Genomic DNA, 17,222 nt, shown 5'->3' with positions numbered 1-17,222 from the left:
GGATTGCGGGTGCGCGAAACATAGTTAGTACAACTAACTATATAGGAGCAATTTCATTGGTTTTGTATGAGTAAAATGTCCAGCTAACTATAACACCACTAAAACTTATAGTTTTTTGAGTGAATTTCAAAGGTTTTTAAAAAACGAATTCCTAACTATATAACTCCTGAAACCTATGGTTTTTTCAGTGAATTTCAAAGTTTTTTTTAAATGCTGATTCCTAACTATATAAGGCCTGAAACCTATGTTTTTTTCAGTGAATTTCAAAGGTTTTTTAAATGCTAATTCCTAACTATATAAGGCCTGAAACCTATGGTTTTTTCAGTGATTTTCAAAGGTTTTTTAAATGCTAATTCCTAACTATATAAGGCCTGAAACCTATGGTTTTTTCAGTGTTTTTTCTAAAAACATTGATTGGTTAACTGGCTTATTAAGTGTATCTTAGTGAATACATATATTAGCGAGTAATGTTTAAATATTTAAATATATGCATGAGTGATGTAATATGTGACATCATCAGCAGTGCATTGTAGACGTGCAAGTTATAGTGAGTCCAACTAACTATAACGTGGGAATTGCAATGGTTTTATGCGAGTAAAATTTCCAGCTAACTATAACTGGTGTGAAACCTATGGTTTTTTCAGTGAATTTCAAAGGTTTTTTAAATGCTAATTCCTAACTATAACTGGTGTGTAACCTATGGTTTTTTCAGTGAATATATATATATCAATTCAATTCAAAAGTGCTTTATTCGAGTGTATACTCATAAAAGCAAACATACACAAAATATTGACAGTATTAAAATAGAATTAAATTTACGATCAGACACATTTACAAAGCACTACTAAATACGTACAGTACATTTGGTTAGAACGAAATCTCGCAGTATTTACAAAAAGTTTAAAAAGAATTCATAAGAGGTTTGATTTATACATTAAAAAGTATATACAATTTAAAGAACGAGCGGTGTCAATTTCATTGAAACATATTTTACATACAGAGAATAGTCAAATAACTAGCAGTCTCTGAATATCTATCTAGTTCATTATTATTCTAAAAACTAAAGGAGATTTTATAAAAACAGATTTTACAAGCAGAGAATAGTTAAATAACTAGCAGTCTCTGCATGTTCACCCAGAGAATAGTTAATTGACTAGCAGTCTCTGACGGATCGCCCATGCCCACCCAATATATTTAGCTGTCGCTATTAATATCCATGTTAATGGGCTTGAGCATATAATGCGCAGAGCAACAGAACTGCAGGTTGTACCAAGGTTCCTACACATAGGAGCTAACCAAGCGCGTCTAGGGACACAGTATGCTTTACAAGAGAACAAAAAATGTCCAAGAGTTTCCTTCCCCGTTCCACAGGCTGGGCAGATGTCACTCCCCCCTGAGCCCCATTTGGCTGTCAAAGATCTTATAGGGAGGGCTCCAGCTCTCAGTTGGAATAGGAGCTTCCTGTAACCCGTTTTTAAACAATATCCCAGTACGACTCCAAAACCGGGTACAGTTTTACCTCAAGGAATCCAGCGGACATAGACCCATTACTCAAATTACTCATACTCTTATTAGCAACATGTTCCCAGAATATAATTTTTAAGGCAGACTTGGTAGGGAATGATGCACCTGTTGGATCTAGCCATATAGAACTTAACCCAAGCTCGAACAATATTGCCTTCAGTGAATTGAGCCAACTAATTCTATGAAAACAGTCCGCCTTTATGACATCAATAAAACCTTCGGCATAATGCGCAAGCTCGGGGGTAGTCCATAGTCGTCGCCAATATAGGATTGGACGTAGTCTGGCTAGATCCTTGATTTGCTTCCTACCAAGCTCATATCTTAAAGGAAGGAGAGGAGTGCTTTTTGGGGTACCAGTAAGTAATCTTAAGAATATATTCTCCGACCCCTGTAAAGAATTCAGATTTTCAAAGCCCCATATCTCCGCACCATAAAGTGCCGACCCTATAGCCTTCGCTTCATAAACCAATAAAGCTGGCTTAACAGGTTTGGTCAAAGATTTCCTATGTTCCATATTAATGGCACCCGACAATTGCTTATGTCGCAAAGTGGCAATATTTATATGCTGGCTCCATCTATTATTATCTGCGATGAGAATTCCTAGGTATGTGAATGAGTTTACTACCTCAAGAGGCCGCCCACTCATGATGATGTTAGACTTACAGCTACGATGTGGTTTAAAAGCCATGAGTTTGGTTTTGGTGGCGTTCACCTCTAACCCATGCTCCCACAGAAATTCTCAAAAATACACAGAGCACGCTGCAAACCACTAGGCGTTTTCGACATAATAAGCGTGTCGTCCGCGAACATTAATATAGGGATTTTTAACCCTGAGAGAGATGGAGCGTCTACAGAAGCTGTTACCATACGGGGGACAACGCCGTTTATGTACAAAGTGAACAAGGTTGGGGCCATTGAACACCCCTGTCGAACCCCCCTTTCAACTGGAAATTCATCTGTGACCATGTCATGCCCTCCCCACTGTATTTTGGCAAAAGTGAGCTCGTGTAATCGCATTACCAAAGTCAGTAATTCCTCAGGGACCCCCAAACTCTGTAGAACTTGCCACAGTTTTGCCCGTGGGACCAGGTCGAAGGCAGCCCTCAAATCAACAAATGCTGCATAAAGGCTGCCTCCTCCCAGCACCACAGTCTTCCACTGAAGCAGTTAGAAACGGAACACTTGGTCAACCGTGCTGGTTGCCCTTCGAAATCCTGCTTGGTACGGCGATATGATGTTGTTGTCCTCTGCCCAATCTAGGAGCCTATTTACCACCACACGGCCGACTATTTTTTGTACAGTGTCGATAAGGCTTATTGGCCTATAATTACCCGGCTGTGCGCGGTCTCCCTTTTTAAACACAGGGATAATCACAGCTCCTCTCCAAGAGGCTGGGACCTCAGCACCCTTGGCAATAAAATTGATGAGTAAATAGATATATTTACACCACCGCTCTTTATCATTTAAAAAGATATCTGCAGGAACGCCATCTGATCCGGGTGCGCGTCCTCTGTTCACAGCATTTATAGCAATCAAAATCTCTTTATCGTTAAAAAGATTACCGTAAGAAAAAGACATAGTAATACTGTCCTCCTCTCTAATCTGTGTATTAAAAGCGTACTGCGAGCTAAAAAATTCTACGCAAGCTTCCTGAGGTACGTTATTATTAGGGGATTCCTCTACTCTCTCGCTACCCCATTTAACGATATTCCAGAACGCTCTGGAATCTTTTCTATCACTTGCTTTTTTCAATTTACACCAGTGTAGCTCATCCCAGGCTCTTTTAGCTTTCACTATGCAGGCTTTATAATTCTTTCTGGCTAGACAAGTGCTTTCGGCCACCCTCCTTTTAAGTGCCTGCCCTAGAGCCAGACGTGCAGCCCTACATTCGGCGTTATACCATTTAGCATCTTTACTAGCTCTAGCCCCATTTCGCCTAACAGGTTTCAGGAAATGTTTTTTAATCTTGTCGAACAGAGTATCATGAATGTTAACCACTTCTTTCAGGCCAGAGGGGGAAACACTAATTGTTTCCAAAGCAGCTATGGCTTGATCAGTTTCGTAATTAATATTATCAATAGCCTGTTGATTGGTCACAACACTGGCCCATTTAAGCCTACGCATGTTATTTTCTGGGATGAGCGAGGGCGGAGCAAGAGTGTTTAAACAAGTAGGATTTGTCCCAACGGCCCACCATTTGTGCTCCACACATAAAGGATTGTGATCGTTCTCAGGTCTCATAACGACCTCCATATCACGGACAGATGACCACAGCAATAAGCTGCAAATAACATAATCTATCCTACTTTTATGTCTTCCGTTGTCAAAGGTCATGGAGCCTTTTCTATCCAAAGCTGTACGTCCATTCAAAGCTCTCAGACCTTTTTCTAAGCACAGTGCATTCAGATCTATAATTTCCTCAGTCCAACGAGTAACTGGCTTCAGATCTAACGCAGGAATGCCCCATTGGGAGTCCTCTTCTGCTGCAATGGAGACCTCACTTAAGACCAGGGGCTCAAACGTCCTATTAAAATCGCCTGCTATCACCACCTTGTTATCAGGTGAAAATTTATCAAGGAGGTTACCCAATGCGATTAAAACATCAGATCTAACACCCTTCACATTCCTAGCGTATATGTTATATATATCTAGTGACCCTGTTACATCACTGGTTACCCTGATTAACTGAATGTCATTATGACTAGTCTCAATATTTGTTATTTTAAGTTTGAGGGTTTGTCGGACCCAGATTGTAAGACCTCCCATCGGTCTCCCTTTCGGGCCCTTTACTGCTGGCACAAAAAAAATTAAATATCCTAGCGCAAATACAGGTTTACATGCCCAAGTCTCTTGAAACATACATACATCATATAAATTAACAAAGCCAAGCCAGTCCCCACAATCTAGTTTGGAGCATAGCCCAGCCAAGTTCCAAGAGATTAGATTCCCCACCCCGGTCGGAGAATCGAGTTGAACATCAGGAGTTAAAATCAAAGGAGAGGGCACTCCCACCACAGGTATCGCTAAACTTGTCTGCGCTAAAGTACTTATAGGATTCAAATGGGCAACCTCATTACTTTTGTGGACATTCGGGGAGCATATTCTCTGGGCTTTTACAGCAAATGATACTGAACATTTACCCCCTTGAAGTCAATCACAGTCATTCAAATTGGAGAGGGCTGAGAACCTATTCTCAAGATTTATTCCCCACTAAGAGGAGTTCGTAGCATACTTGCCCTTTGCAGAAACCACATTCCATTTTGTTCTTAATGTATACCGATTAGAAACCCCCCCTTTCCGATAGTAGAAAAAGTCTAGTGTAAGAGGGATAATATCAGCGGACCTTCGCTGTGGAGGTAGAAGATTGGGCAAGATGTTGATTAGCACCTCAGGGTGTAAAAAATTCAGAACAACACAGTCACCCCTGAATCTTTTTGGGCTGCTACCTATCCACTCCACCCTCCTAGCCATAACTAGTTCTTCTGCCAGTTGTTTCTTACCCCAGGGGTTTATTACCATATTGTTGGTTAGCCAGTATAAGGCTTTAGACCGCAATGAAGATGTAGTTTCATCCTGTCCTGAATCCAGTTTAGGAACGTTAGCTAGAACAAGGACTAAGGGGGAAGCCTCAACTATAAGCTCAACCGAGCCTTTCGCATGATCCTGGTCTGGAAGTACAACAGGAGGGACAACTACCCCTTGTACACCCTCCCCTACCACTACCTGTGAAACCACAGGATGATTAGACAAGGGAAATGCTCCTCCCTCACCCTCACCCTCAGAGCTTGATGTTCCATTCTTTAACTCAATCTTATTTATCATTTCTTCAGGCAGTTTTTCTACTTCCTCCAAAGTTTTGCTCAAAAGGCCCCCTAATCGTTTAACTTCATTATTGAGCTTATCTATCTTCCCCACCAACGGCTTTACAATTCCCTGGATCTTGGTGTCTATCAAAGCCAGCAACTTCCTAAACTGCTCATTGGTTAAAGACACACCGACTTCATCAAGTAACCCTTCTTCCTCCACCACAGTGTTACTTGGTGGGGAGGCAGGCTTCTTGCGACTTGAGCGGAGCCCTCCCCGCTTTTGCTGACCCTTTTTTGCTCCTCTGGTAGTGCGTGGCGCAGGTACTGGGGTAGGGGCTTTTACCTCTTGGGGGTGTAAATCAGCCTCATTTTCACTATCACTAACCTCAAGTGCACAATTAGTCTGGTCCAGGAGAGCATTGTCGTCAAATTCAGGTATTACAACCGGGCAACTACTATTAGCTATGTTCGGGGATTGAACAGAGTCAGGTACTGACAAAATTGATGTAGGAGACTTGGGAGAAGCACCCAGCCCAAGTGAGGATCTCCTCTCACTATTAATTTTAGCAACTACCTGCACTAAGTAGTTGTCCATAGTATTTTCTACAGGGGACAGTTTTTTACTAGGCATAGCAATAAGACAAAAAACAGAACCCCCCCGAAAACACAGTGTAAATACGCTGGAAGTGTGTCCCTCAGTCTCACAAATCGGATTAGACACAATGCATATAAAGTCAATGCCTGATAATGTCCAGAATCCTCCTCGAACAATGGAACAGTCTCACCTGAAAACCTGAGCAGGGTAACTGGCCCAGTCCAGTCTCTGCCTGTCTCGGACTGTCTTAGACTGTCCGCCCTTAGTCCGGGCTTCGTCCGGCGCGTCCCGCGCGCGTCCTCGCGGGACGAAGGCTCTGCCTGTGCTTTAAGCGCCTCCTGGCGCGCTCGTTGCAGACGTCGTCGCTGACCCCAAAGGCTGCTGGGGGTTGTGGTCCGGCCGGCGGAGCCAAGCCCGGCCAGTCGGTTGCTGTGCAAGAATGGCGGAGCTAAGCCCGGCCGTAGATCAGGGAGGACAAGAAGCTCAGGCGAGACTGCAAGTGTGAAGAAAAGAAAGACAGGGGACTCAGCCCCTGCCTGTGCTTTAAGCGCCTCCTGCCGCGCTCGTTGCAGGCGTCGTCGCTGACCCCAAAGGCTGCTGGGGGTTGTGGTCCGGCCGGCGGAGCCAAGCCCGGCCGGTCGGTTGCTGTGCAAGAATGGCGGAGCCAAGCCCGGCCGTAGATCAGGGAGGACAAGAAGCTCAGGCGAGACTGCAAGTGTGAAGAAAAGAAAGACAGGGGACTCAGCCCCTGCCTGTGCTTTAAGCGCCTCCTGCCGCGCTCGTTGCAGGCGTCGTCGCTGACCCCAAAGGCTGCTGGGGGTTGTGGTCCGGCCGGCGGAGCCAAGCCCGGCCGGTCGGTTGCTGTGCAAGAATGGCAGAGCCAAGCCCGGCCGTAGATCAGGGAGGACAAGAAGCTCAGGCGAGACTGCAAGTGTGAAGAAAAGAAAATTTCAGGAAGATTCCTCAACCGGCGCCAAAGTTATTCCCAATAGAATGTTGCGATTTCCCTATGGAAAACAATCCTAACTATATATACCTACTGGCTATCGCCAGTAGGTAATATAAAATTTCTATGGCAAAATGAAACCCCTAATTTTGTTCCTTTTCAAATTAAATGTATTAAGTGTTAACACTTTATTCCAATCAAGATGACTTCAGGTGTGCCATACTTTTGTCATAAGTAAGACTGTTAGCATTCTAGTTGTTCTTTAGAACACTCTGGGACATTCTGTCATTGGGCTATAGTTGGGCTACATCTGGCTGATATTTGGGCTACATTTGGGCTCTTTTGTCTCTGGTGGCCATCTTGGGAGACTGCATATCAGAATTTTTTTAATGAAATATAAGAGGATTTGAGAAGTCACTCAAAATGTGCCCTAATTTTTCTTTCTTCAGCACTAATCATAATTTCTATGGCAAAATGAACCCCCTCATTTTGTTCCTTTGCAATTTAAATGTTTTAAGTATTAACACTTTATTCCAATCAAGATGACTTCAGGTGTGCCATACTTTTGTCATAAGTAAGACTGTTAGCGCTCTAGTTGTTCTTTAGAACACTCTGGGACATTCTGTCATTGGGCTATAGTTGGGCTACATCTGGCTGATATTTGGGCTACATTTGTTTGTTTTGTCTCTGGTGGCCATCTTTGGGCTACATTGGGCTACATTTGGGCTCTAACATATATATAGCCCAATGTAGCCCAATATATATTTTTTCAAACTTAATTTTCATAAAAACCACTGGAGCACATATCTTGAGACATAGCAAAGGCACATCGGGCTACCAGTCCCTACAATTTTGGCAAGTTTGGTGGAAAACCATTCAGCCGTTCGGGCTAAAAGTGAGTCCAACCGCCCTATGGAAATTAACATGGGGAAAACACGTTTTGGGACCCCCCTTTTATCTCGGCCCCCGCTTGACGAATCCCCCCCAAACATTCAGGGAAGGAGCGGAGCGCCACGAGGCAAAGTTAAGGAAAATTTCAGGAAGATTCCTCAACCGGCGCCAAAGTTATTCCCAATAGAATGTTGCGATTTCCCTATGGAAAACAATCCTAACTATATATACCTACTGGCTATCGCCAGTAGGTAATATATATATATATATATATGTATATATATATCCACAGCACGGCTCAAACAGCCGGACCCATGGCGCCTGTACTCTCGGTGCAAAAATCCTCGGCAGAGCCACGCTGAAACACTATTCACCACTACTTCCTGGTTCAGGATAATGAAAACGCACCCACAGGAATCAGCATTTTCCCGTTTCTTTCATTCATCAAAACAACACCCAGGTCACAAAATAAAAACGTTGCGTTTCGTTATCAACTGATAACTTGCTCAGGGTTGATACGACACAGTGTTAGAATACACCCAATAAAAACCCATTCAACTACAACATGTGACTCGTGATGTCACTACAAAAGGTGTGCAATGTATTGTGGTAATGATAGACAGAGGCAGTTGCGTGTTTATTATTGTAATGCTATATTGGTTTGCGTATTGGATTCTACCATCTCCATAGTTTGTATTCATTTTTGTTTTTATTTTTGTATTTGTTGCCCGAAATTAACGGTGATGGATCAAGTCCTGATCTTTTGACTGGGTAGGAGTGTTCTGCTTAATTCAGATACTCTGTCCATCACCACCCCCCTTTTTGAATCGTTTTGGCCACCACAAGCGTGGAAGGGTATGCTCAGATGTGAGTCCCTTGCTCACTGCACCATCAGGATTCAAGCAAGCCGGGCCGAAGACGGCTGTAATGCCAGAAACCGGTCCCCGGAAGCTTGTTTCCTTTCCAGTAAAGAATTGGCTTGGTAGTTTGGTCTGCCCTGTTCCCATGATGCACTGGGCCAGGGAAAGACTAATTTGCATGTAGCCAGGTTCTGAACTGGGATGGTGCAGTGAGCTAAAAAACTGTGATGGATCAGGCCCTGATCTTTTGACTGGGTAGGAGTGTTCTGCTTAATTCAGATACTCTGTCCATCACCACCCCCCTTTTTGAATCGTTTTGGCCACCACAAGCGTGGAAGGGTATGCTCAGATGTGAGTCCCTTGCTCACTGCACCATCAGGATTCAAGCAAGCCGGGCCGAAGACGGCTGTAATGCCAGAAACCGGTCCCCGGAAGCTTGTTTCCTTTCCAGTAAAGAATTGGCTTGGTAGTTTGGTCTGCCCTGTTCCCATGATGCACTGGGCCAGGGACAGACTAATTTGCATGTAGCCAGGTTCTGAACTGGGATGGTGCAGTGAGCTAAAAAACGGTGATGGATCAAGCCCTGATCTTTTGACTGGGTAGGAGTGTTCTGCTTAATTCAGATACTCTGTCCATCACCACCCCCCTTTTTGAATCGAAATTATATCAGTCACAAAACGGGAAATTATATCCCAGTTATATTGCTCTTTCTTATGTTAGAAACAATTCTTTGTTTGTTTTCCATTGTCCGCTCAAAAGAATTCCTTTCATGAGCATATTGCATTTCTTCTGAAGGAATTAATTTAATCATTAGATCCAATGTTGATTTTACACCCCATTGTTGCAAGGATCCTGCTCATACACAGAACTGTGCACAGAGACCCAGGACATCAGTGAATTGTGGTGTACAGGGAGGGCGGTGGAGGGTGGTGGAGGGTGTGAGAGGTCACAACTACAACTCCCAACAGGCCCCCATGTCTACAGGGAGGGCGGTGGAGGGTGGTGGAGGGCGGTGGAGGGTAGGGTGGGTGGGGTGTTTGCGACAGGACACTGAAATGTATACAAATTGTAATGAACATGTAATGTCCACATTACTGACCTGCACAATCTTGTCCCTCAGGTGATCGTAATCTGACTGGGGAAACCAGCACCCGGCCGCAAGACTCGCCTCACACACATACCGGACTCTCTGGGGACGATGACACAGGCAGCTCCGGTGCGGAGGATGGTGCGGGCCCAAGCAGACAGCCAGGGCCATCTGGCTCACAGGGACTCCCGGCCCCGACTCCCGGCCCCGACAACCGTCGCATGTGTAACTCCAGCGACACCGGCCTCAGTGATCTGCAGAGTGACCACCACCACCACCACCACCAGTACCACCACTCCTGCCTGTGCCACCCAGCCTAACCCACCGCACGACGCAGGTCAATCGGCCTCCCACCCAAGCAGGGTGAGTGGGCCACAAAGGAGAGAGGCGAGGCCACAGCAGGCAATCAGGAGACCCACACTCCGCCGCACAGAGGAAGGAGACCCACCCCATCCTGTGGCAGAGTCCCTTGAAGCCCTAGCCAGGTGCCAGGCTTCATACGACCGTGGCCAGGAACAGGCAGATCATGCCCACCAGGACTCGGTGGACAACACAAACATGTTGCGTGAAATTTCGGGATACCTTGGCCAGATAGTGGACATCATGGGCCAGCAGACAATAATGTGGAGGGAATGGATTGCCCGGAACAACCCCACCCCCCCTCAACCAATTGTCCTGGCGCCACGGCCAGCAACGCCACCGCCACCGCCACCACCACCACCACCACCTGTGCCCCTGGCGACGGATGTGGCCCCTGATCAACCTGCCCCCCCAGCTGACTCTGTTCCACCTCAAAGACGGAGGGGCCGTCCGAGGCTGGAAGTGGGTGAGAGCAGTGTTGGAGCGCCATCCACACGCTCAAAGAGGGGCCGCCAATGACTCAGACACTGCCTGAGCCAGCCATTCACCCTGCCAAGTATCCTGTCCCACATAGCCAATCATTGCCACAGGTCTGCTGGACTAGCCTGACACCACCCAATGTGGTGTCAGCACGGACATTTCATCGGCCATTACCTTCAACTCCCACTCCCCCACCCCACACTTACTTGTAAATATTCACCTGCACAAATGCACAACCTGTAAATAAATGCCACTTACACACTCAATGATGTGTTGCCTCCATGTTTAATCACATGATGGCCTCAGAAACAGACGTAAACAGGTGCAGGGATCCAAGTCGTACATAATCATGCCGCTGCGGGAGTGACCTAGGGAAATTCAGAGACAGCAAACACACGTCAGGAAACAGATTCACACACATCACAACACACTGCACAGCAACATTACACAAACTACACTCATCACTAAAGCAGTGGATGAGAGGACACACATCATGGAGACTTGCATGTCCAAATAAATGAACACACACATATGCAAACATCACATACCAGAACACACAGCTGATGCATCCCACATCCACACAACACCAGCAAACATACATAAGGCATTGTCAACCGGCACAAGAGGTAGTTACTCACATTCAAGGGAAGTAGCGAGCAATGAACTGGCGCCTCTGGTCCACACCTTCCTCCTCACCACTATCCTCATCAGTCGACATGGGTGGGATGGGAGGCCGAGGAACTTCTTCGTCTTCAGGGTCCAAGAGCAGTTCAATGTCATTGCGCACGGCCAGGTTGTGGAGCATGCAGCAGGCAATCACGATCCTGCATACTTTGCCTGGTGAGTAAGGCAGGGCCCCTCCGGTCTTATCCAGGCACCGAAACCTAGACTTTAGCAGTCCAAAGGTACGTTCAACCACTCTACGTGTCCTTCCATGTGCATCATTTTAGCGCATTTCACCCGCAGTTGTAGGATTACGTATGGGACTCAGGAGCCAGGGCCTGTTTGGGTACGCCGAGTCGCCTATGTAGGGGGGTGACAGACACAAATATCACAACCAGATTTGCTGGATACCCCATGCCACACAGAGATCACAAAAGTCCCCACGCCAGACTCACCACCAAGCCACGCTTGACCGGGACGCAGATTTGCCATCAGTTGGGGGACAATGCTGCTCCGCATGATGTGGGCGTCATGTGCGGAGCCTGGAAATCTTGCGCACACATGGGAGATGATGTTGTTGGCCAGGCACACCACCTGCACGTTCAGCGAATGGAAGTGCTTCCGATTCCTAAAAACCTGCTCACGTGCCCGTGGTGGAATGATAGCGATATGTGTGCCATCAATGGAACCCACTACGTGTGGTATCTGGCCCAGTGCATAGAAGTCTGCTTTGACTGCTGGCAACTCTTCCGGCCGTGGGAAATGGATATAGTCATCCTTGTACAGCATCATAGCTTTTAAAACATCCCGAAGTACCATGCTGAACATGGACTGTGACATCCCCCCGGCATGTCCAACTGTGTACTGAAAGGTTCCAGTAGCAAAAAAGTATAGGGCCGCCATCACCTTTGCTGTGGGTGTAATGGAACCAGGATAAGTCCTTCGTGGCTGCAGATGAGGAGACAATTGGGCAACAAGCTCCATCAACCGACGTCGATCAAGCCGGAATTTCCTAATCACCTCCTCGTCAACCATATCCTCCAGCACAGTGTATGGCCGATGCACATTTGGAGCCCTCCTGTGTGGGAGAGAGATGTAACTTGAGTCAACTTGAAAACTACGCATACGTGTGCAACTACATCACATGTAAGCCAACATTAGCAAGAAGAAAAATGTATCGGAGAATGGTCATATGTGTGACATCTCTGATAGTTACTACAATACGGAGTGGCCCTTTAACAATGTGCAGCCACTTGCAACAGGAAGTGTGTCAACACGTACAACACTACTTAGTCACATGTCAACATTACTGGCAATACGTGTGTCATGGCCCTAATGTGTAGAAGCCACATCACAGACACACATGCAAGTGCATGCACACAAACGATAATGATACACACACACACCATGTCATCATGCACCAATGCCAACACCAACAATGGTGAGCATACAGTCATTACATGCATGGTGACACAACAGCCAACACACATACACTGAATGCATGTGTACCCCCACCATTGTAGTCACCTCGCCTGAACCACACACTGACAACAGATTCAGAATGTGGCCATACAGCCGTGATGTCATGTGTAGATGTGAAGATGTAATAACGTCTGTAGGGTCACACCCGACGTCAACACGTCGACATGCACATCTGTTGCACATTGTGTGCCCACCGATGGGCATAGTATGGACACACATGGAATAGTGCATGACATATGAAGTTTCCCTATCACGCTCACAACCCTCATGACGCAACTACAGACGAAACATCACGCTGCAGCGTCTGACAATCTAAAATCCTTTGCGCCGCCATGGCGGTGCACTGCTTCCGCTATCTTCCAATGGCCATACGTGGGCAGCCTTCCATCTTCCCATTGGCTGCATGTGCACGGACCGTCACGGTCACACATCGGCAACCGCACGTGCAAGCTTCCGGCACGGATGCTTCAGTTGCAACAATGTTCTATCACTGGCGCCACCATGGCGGTGCACGTACTCTGCGGGGGAGGTGCAGGCCTACACACCCTTTGGATGTAGTCAATAGACATGGCAGTTCATGTCCCCTCTTACAGTCACATTGCATCATCCACCGTCCACCGGCCGTGCCAGGCATGGCCTAGGACCGGCGTGCCGGCCATGTCAGCCACCGCCGTGCCAGGGCTGGCCTAGGACCGGCCTGCCGGCCATGTCAGCCACCGCCGTGCCAGGGCTGGCCTAGTACCGGCGTGCCTGCCATGTCAGCCACCGCCGTGCCAGGGCTGGCCTAGGAGCGGCGTGCCGGCCATGTCAGCCACCGCCATGCCAGGGCTGGCCTAGGACCGGCCTGCCGGCCATGTCAGCCACCGCCGTGCCAGGGCTGGCCTAGTACCGGCGTGCCGGCCATGTCAGCCACCGGCGTGCCAGGCCTGGCCTAGGACCGGCCTGCCGGCCATGCCAGGCACGGCGGTGGCTGACATGGCCGGCACGCCGGTACTAGGTCAGCCCTGGCACGGCGGTGGCTGACATGGCCGGCAGGCCGGTCCTAGGCCAGCCCTGGCACGGCGGTGGCTGACATGGCCGGCACGCCGGTCCTAGGCCAGGCCTGGCACGGCCGGTGGACGGTGGATGATGCAATGTGACTGTAAGAGGGGACAAGAACTGCCATGTCTATTGACTACATCCAAAGGGTGTGTAGGCCTGCACCTCCCCCGCAGAGTACGTGCACCGCCATGGTGGCGCCAGTGATAGAACATTGTTGCAACTGAAGCATCCGTGCCGGAAGCTTGCACGTGCGGTTGCCGATGTGTGACCGTGACGGTCCGTGCACATGCAGCCAATGGGAAGAAGGAACGCTGGCCGCGTATGGCCAATCGAAAGTGGCGGAAGCAGTGCACCGCAACACCAGGGTCAGTCATTGGCCCTTTTACGAACACGCTTCCAGGGCTGACCAATTGCTGGCGACGCATGCCACTGACACGTGCTGAGGGCCCTATATATGTGTGATGGGAAAAAGCACACATCCTACCCTGGGAACCAGTGCTGCCTGTTCACCTCGACCTGCTGCTGCTGAGCTGACCACCGACTGCTGCCTGTGACCATCACCTCGACCTGCTGCTGCTGAGCTGACCACCGACTGCTGCCTGTGACCATCACCTCGACCTGCTGCTGCTGAGCTGACCACCGACTGCTGCCTGTGACCATCACCTCGACCTGCTGCTGCTGAGCTAACCACCGACTGCTGCCTGTGACCATCACCTCGACCTGCTGCTGCTGAGCTGACCACCGACTGCTGCCTGTGACCATCACCTCGACCTGCTGCTGCTGAGCTGACCACCGACTCCTGCTCCAGTGCCATACTCCGTGATCTTGCCATGTCGAGAGAAAAAGAGATCCGGTCTTGTCCCTTCACCGCCGCGGAACTTGATGTCCTCGTGGACGGTGTGCTGCGCAACTTTGAACGGCTCTACGGCGCACCCGGACAGGTGGTAAGTGCAGTGTGGGACATGTTGGTGTGCATGAGGTGGGCAATGACTCCAGGCTTCTGCAATCTTAGCTGTGTACTGTTGCCTTGACATATTTTTCGGATTGTGCATGGCGGATGACACATACGTGTTGGCCCTATCTGTGTGACAGGCCAACTGTCCACTGACTTGCACCCTTTTGTCTCCCATCATGGTAGGTCAAGCTGCACCTACGCAAGGACGTGTGGAGGAGCATTGCACGGGATGTACGGGCATTGGGGGTGTGCAACAGACGACATACACACTGCCACAAACGCTGGGACGACATTTCCAGGCTGAGCAAGAATGTAGCGGAAGTGACACTGGGGATAATCCTAAGGACGCCACGTCTGGCCCGAAGCTCCATGACCCCTCTCATGCACCGTATCATTGCTGTGACGCATCCTGACCTGTCCGAACGGCTGAGTGTGGATCAACAGCAAACTAGCGGTGAGCATACTGTCTGTGTAGGATACTTGGGAGTGCAATGCATGTATTGGTGCCCAGACACAGTATTGAGTTCCGTGGTGCGTATGTATCTCTGCGATGCCATGTTGGTGCCATTGGGAGGGTGTAATTTGATATCCAGTTCCGGCTTGTTGACACGCCACTTGCTTAGTAGTTGAGTGTTTAAGCACATGCCGTAGTGGTCCGTGGACCCATGGCAACACATGTGTGCTGATGTACGTGCTCCTGCCCTGTCCGCATGCTGTACATGTGTCACGGCCACCAACGCTTATGTAATGTGAGGATGACTGTTAGAGGTGGGCCGTGTGCAGGATGGGGGCTAGAAGAACTTTGTCAGCTATGGAATTAGGGATTCCTTGGCCTTCTGTACGTGAGTGTGCCCATGACTTACACCTCTTTTCTGTGCATTTCAGCTTCGACAGAGGGCACTCAGCCACAGACGGCGGAGATGAGTGGAGGCAATGCATCCGGATCAGACTTTGCGCACACGCAGACTGACACAGAGGAGGGCAGCGCCGGAGAGGGGGACAGAACCGTCCCTGAGGACTCGCATGTGGAGACACCATCGTCCTCATCTTCGGAAAATCTTGGTGAGCCAGCACTGTTGTCACAGACTGGGAGTGGGCAATTAACACCTTCTGTCGGGACACAGCCCACAGGGCCCACACTTCCGCCAACTGCACCATGTACTGTTCGTGCACGCAGGAGTAGGGGGAGCAGAGTGGCGTTCGGTGCAGGCACCGCTGCCCCTGCCACGGTGAGCCAAAATGCACTGTGTGCTGAGGCTGTTGATCTGCTGCGACAGCTGTGTGTGGGGCAGACCAATATGACAAATGCTTTCCAAGACCATGATAGGAAGTTGGGGCAGGTGGTGGCATTCATGGAAGGGATGCATGGCGATCTTGCTGGTCTACACAGGACAGTTCAGTCATTGGCAAGCAGTGTGTCGTCTGCCATTGTACAGTCGCATGGACAGGGTGCTACTTCTGTTTCCCCATCTACACCACTGGATGTCTCAGGGGGTAGTGAATATTCTGACCAGGACTCTAATACAGGTTATTGCACTAGAAGCAGCGTCAGACAGCACGTCAGGGCACGGAGGGCACAGACACCATCCCCTAGGTCAGCAAAATCTGTTCACAAAGACAACGTTAGATACACTGGAGTACACACACAGGATCCACAAGTGGTGTTGGGGGACATGCCTTCACATGCTACACAGGCATTCAACACAAAAGGTACTCCCAAGGCAAGGGATACTCCCAAGTCCATGGACAGTCCCTTGGACATGGACAGTCAAAAGACAAAGGCACCTCAAAAGAGCAGGGAGAGTCCCAAGGGCAGGCCCACAACAGAGGAAGGGGCCACTCACAAGGACATGGACTGTCAAAAGACAAAGGCACCTCAAAAGAGCAGGGAGAGTCCCAAGGGCAGGCCCACAACAGAGGAAGGGGCCACTCCCAAGGACATGGACAGTCAAAAGACAAAGGCACCTCCTAAGAGCAGGGAGAGTCCCAAGGGCAGGCCCACAACAGAGGAAAGGGCCACTCCCAAGGACAGGGACAGGGACAGTCAAAAGACAAAGGCACCTCCTAAGAGCAGGGAGTGTCCCAAGGGCAGGCCCACAACAGAGGAAAGGGCCACTCCCAAGGACAGGGACAGGGACAGTCAAAAGACAAAGGCACCTCCTAAGAGCAGGGAGAGTCCCAAGGGCAGGACCACAACAGAGGAAAGGGCCATTCCCAAGGACAGGGACAGGGACAGTCAAAAGACAAAGGCACCTCCTAAGAGCAGGGAGAGTCCCAAGGGCAGGCCCACAACAGGGGAAGGGGCCACTCCCAAGGACATGGACAGTCAAAAGACAAAGGCACCTCCTAAGAGCAGGGAGAGTCCCAAGGGCAGGCCCACAACAGAGGAAAGGGCCACTCCCAAGGACAGGGACAGGGACAGTCAAAAGACAAAGGCACCTCCTAAGAGCAGGGAGAGTCCCAAGGGCAGGCCCACAACAGAGGAAAGGGCCACTCCCAAGGACAGGGACAGGGACAGTTAAAAGACAAAGG

General features: G+C 48.9%; 1 long non-coding RNA gene across 2 annotated transcripts in view; it reads left to right on the top strand.

Moving 5' to 3' along the window:
- The window catches only part of LOC144827645 (uncharacterized), a 172,098-nt gene extending 156,297 nt beyond the window's left edge, over positions 1 to 15,801 (top strand). The window contains exon 3 of one of the 2 annotated variants that reach the window (XR_013610282.1): positions 15,576 to 15,801. This is a non-coding gene — a long non-coding RNA (uncharacterized LOC144827645). Of the gene's footprint in view, positions 1 to 9,742; positions 9,865 to 15,575 lie in introns of those variants that run through there. The other variant, XR_013610283.1, reaches the window with a different exon arrangement.
- The last annotated feature ends 1,421 nt before the right edge of the window (positions 15,802 to 17,222 follow it).

The sequence above is a fragment of the Lissotriton helveticus genome, chromosome 4_1, assembly GCF_964261635.1.
Source record: "Lissotriton helveticus chromosome 4_1, aLisHel1.1, whole genome shotgun sequence".
Taxonomy (NCBI): Eukaryota; Metazoa; Chordata; class Amphibia; order Caudata; family Salamandridae; genus Lissotriton; species Lissotriton helveticus.
Note: the sequence above shows the minus strand (reverse complement) of the source record. Positions and strands in the feature narration are given on the sequence as shown.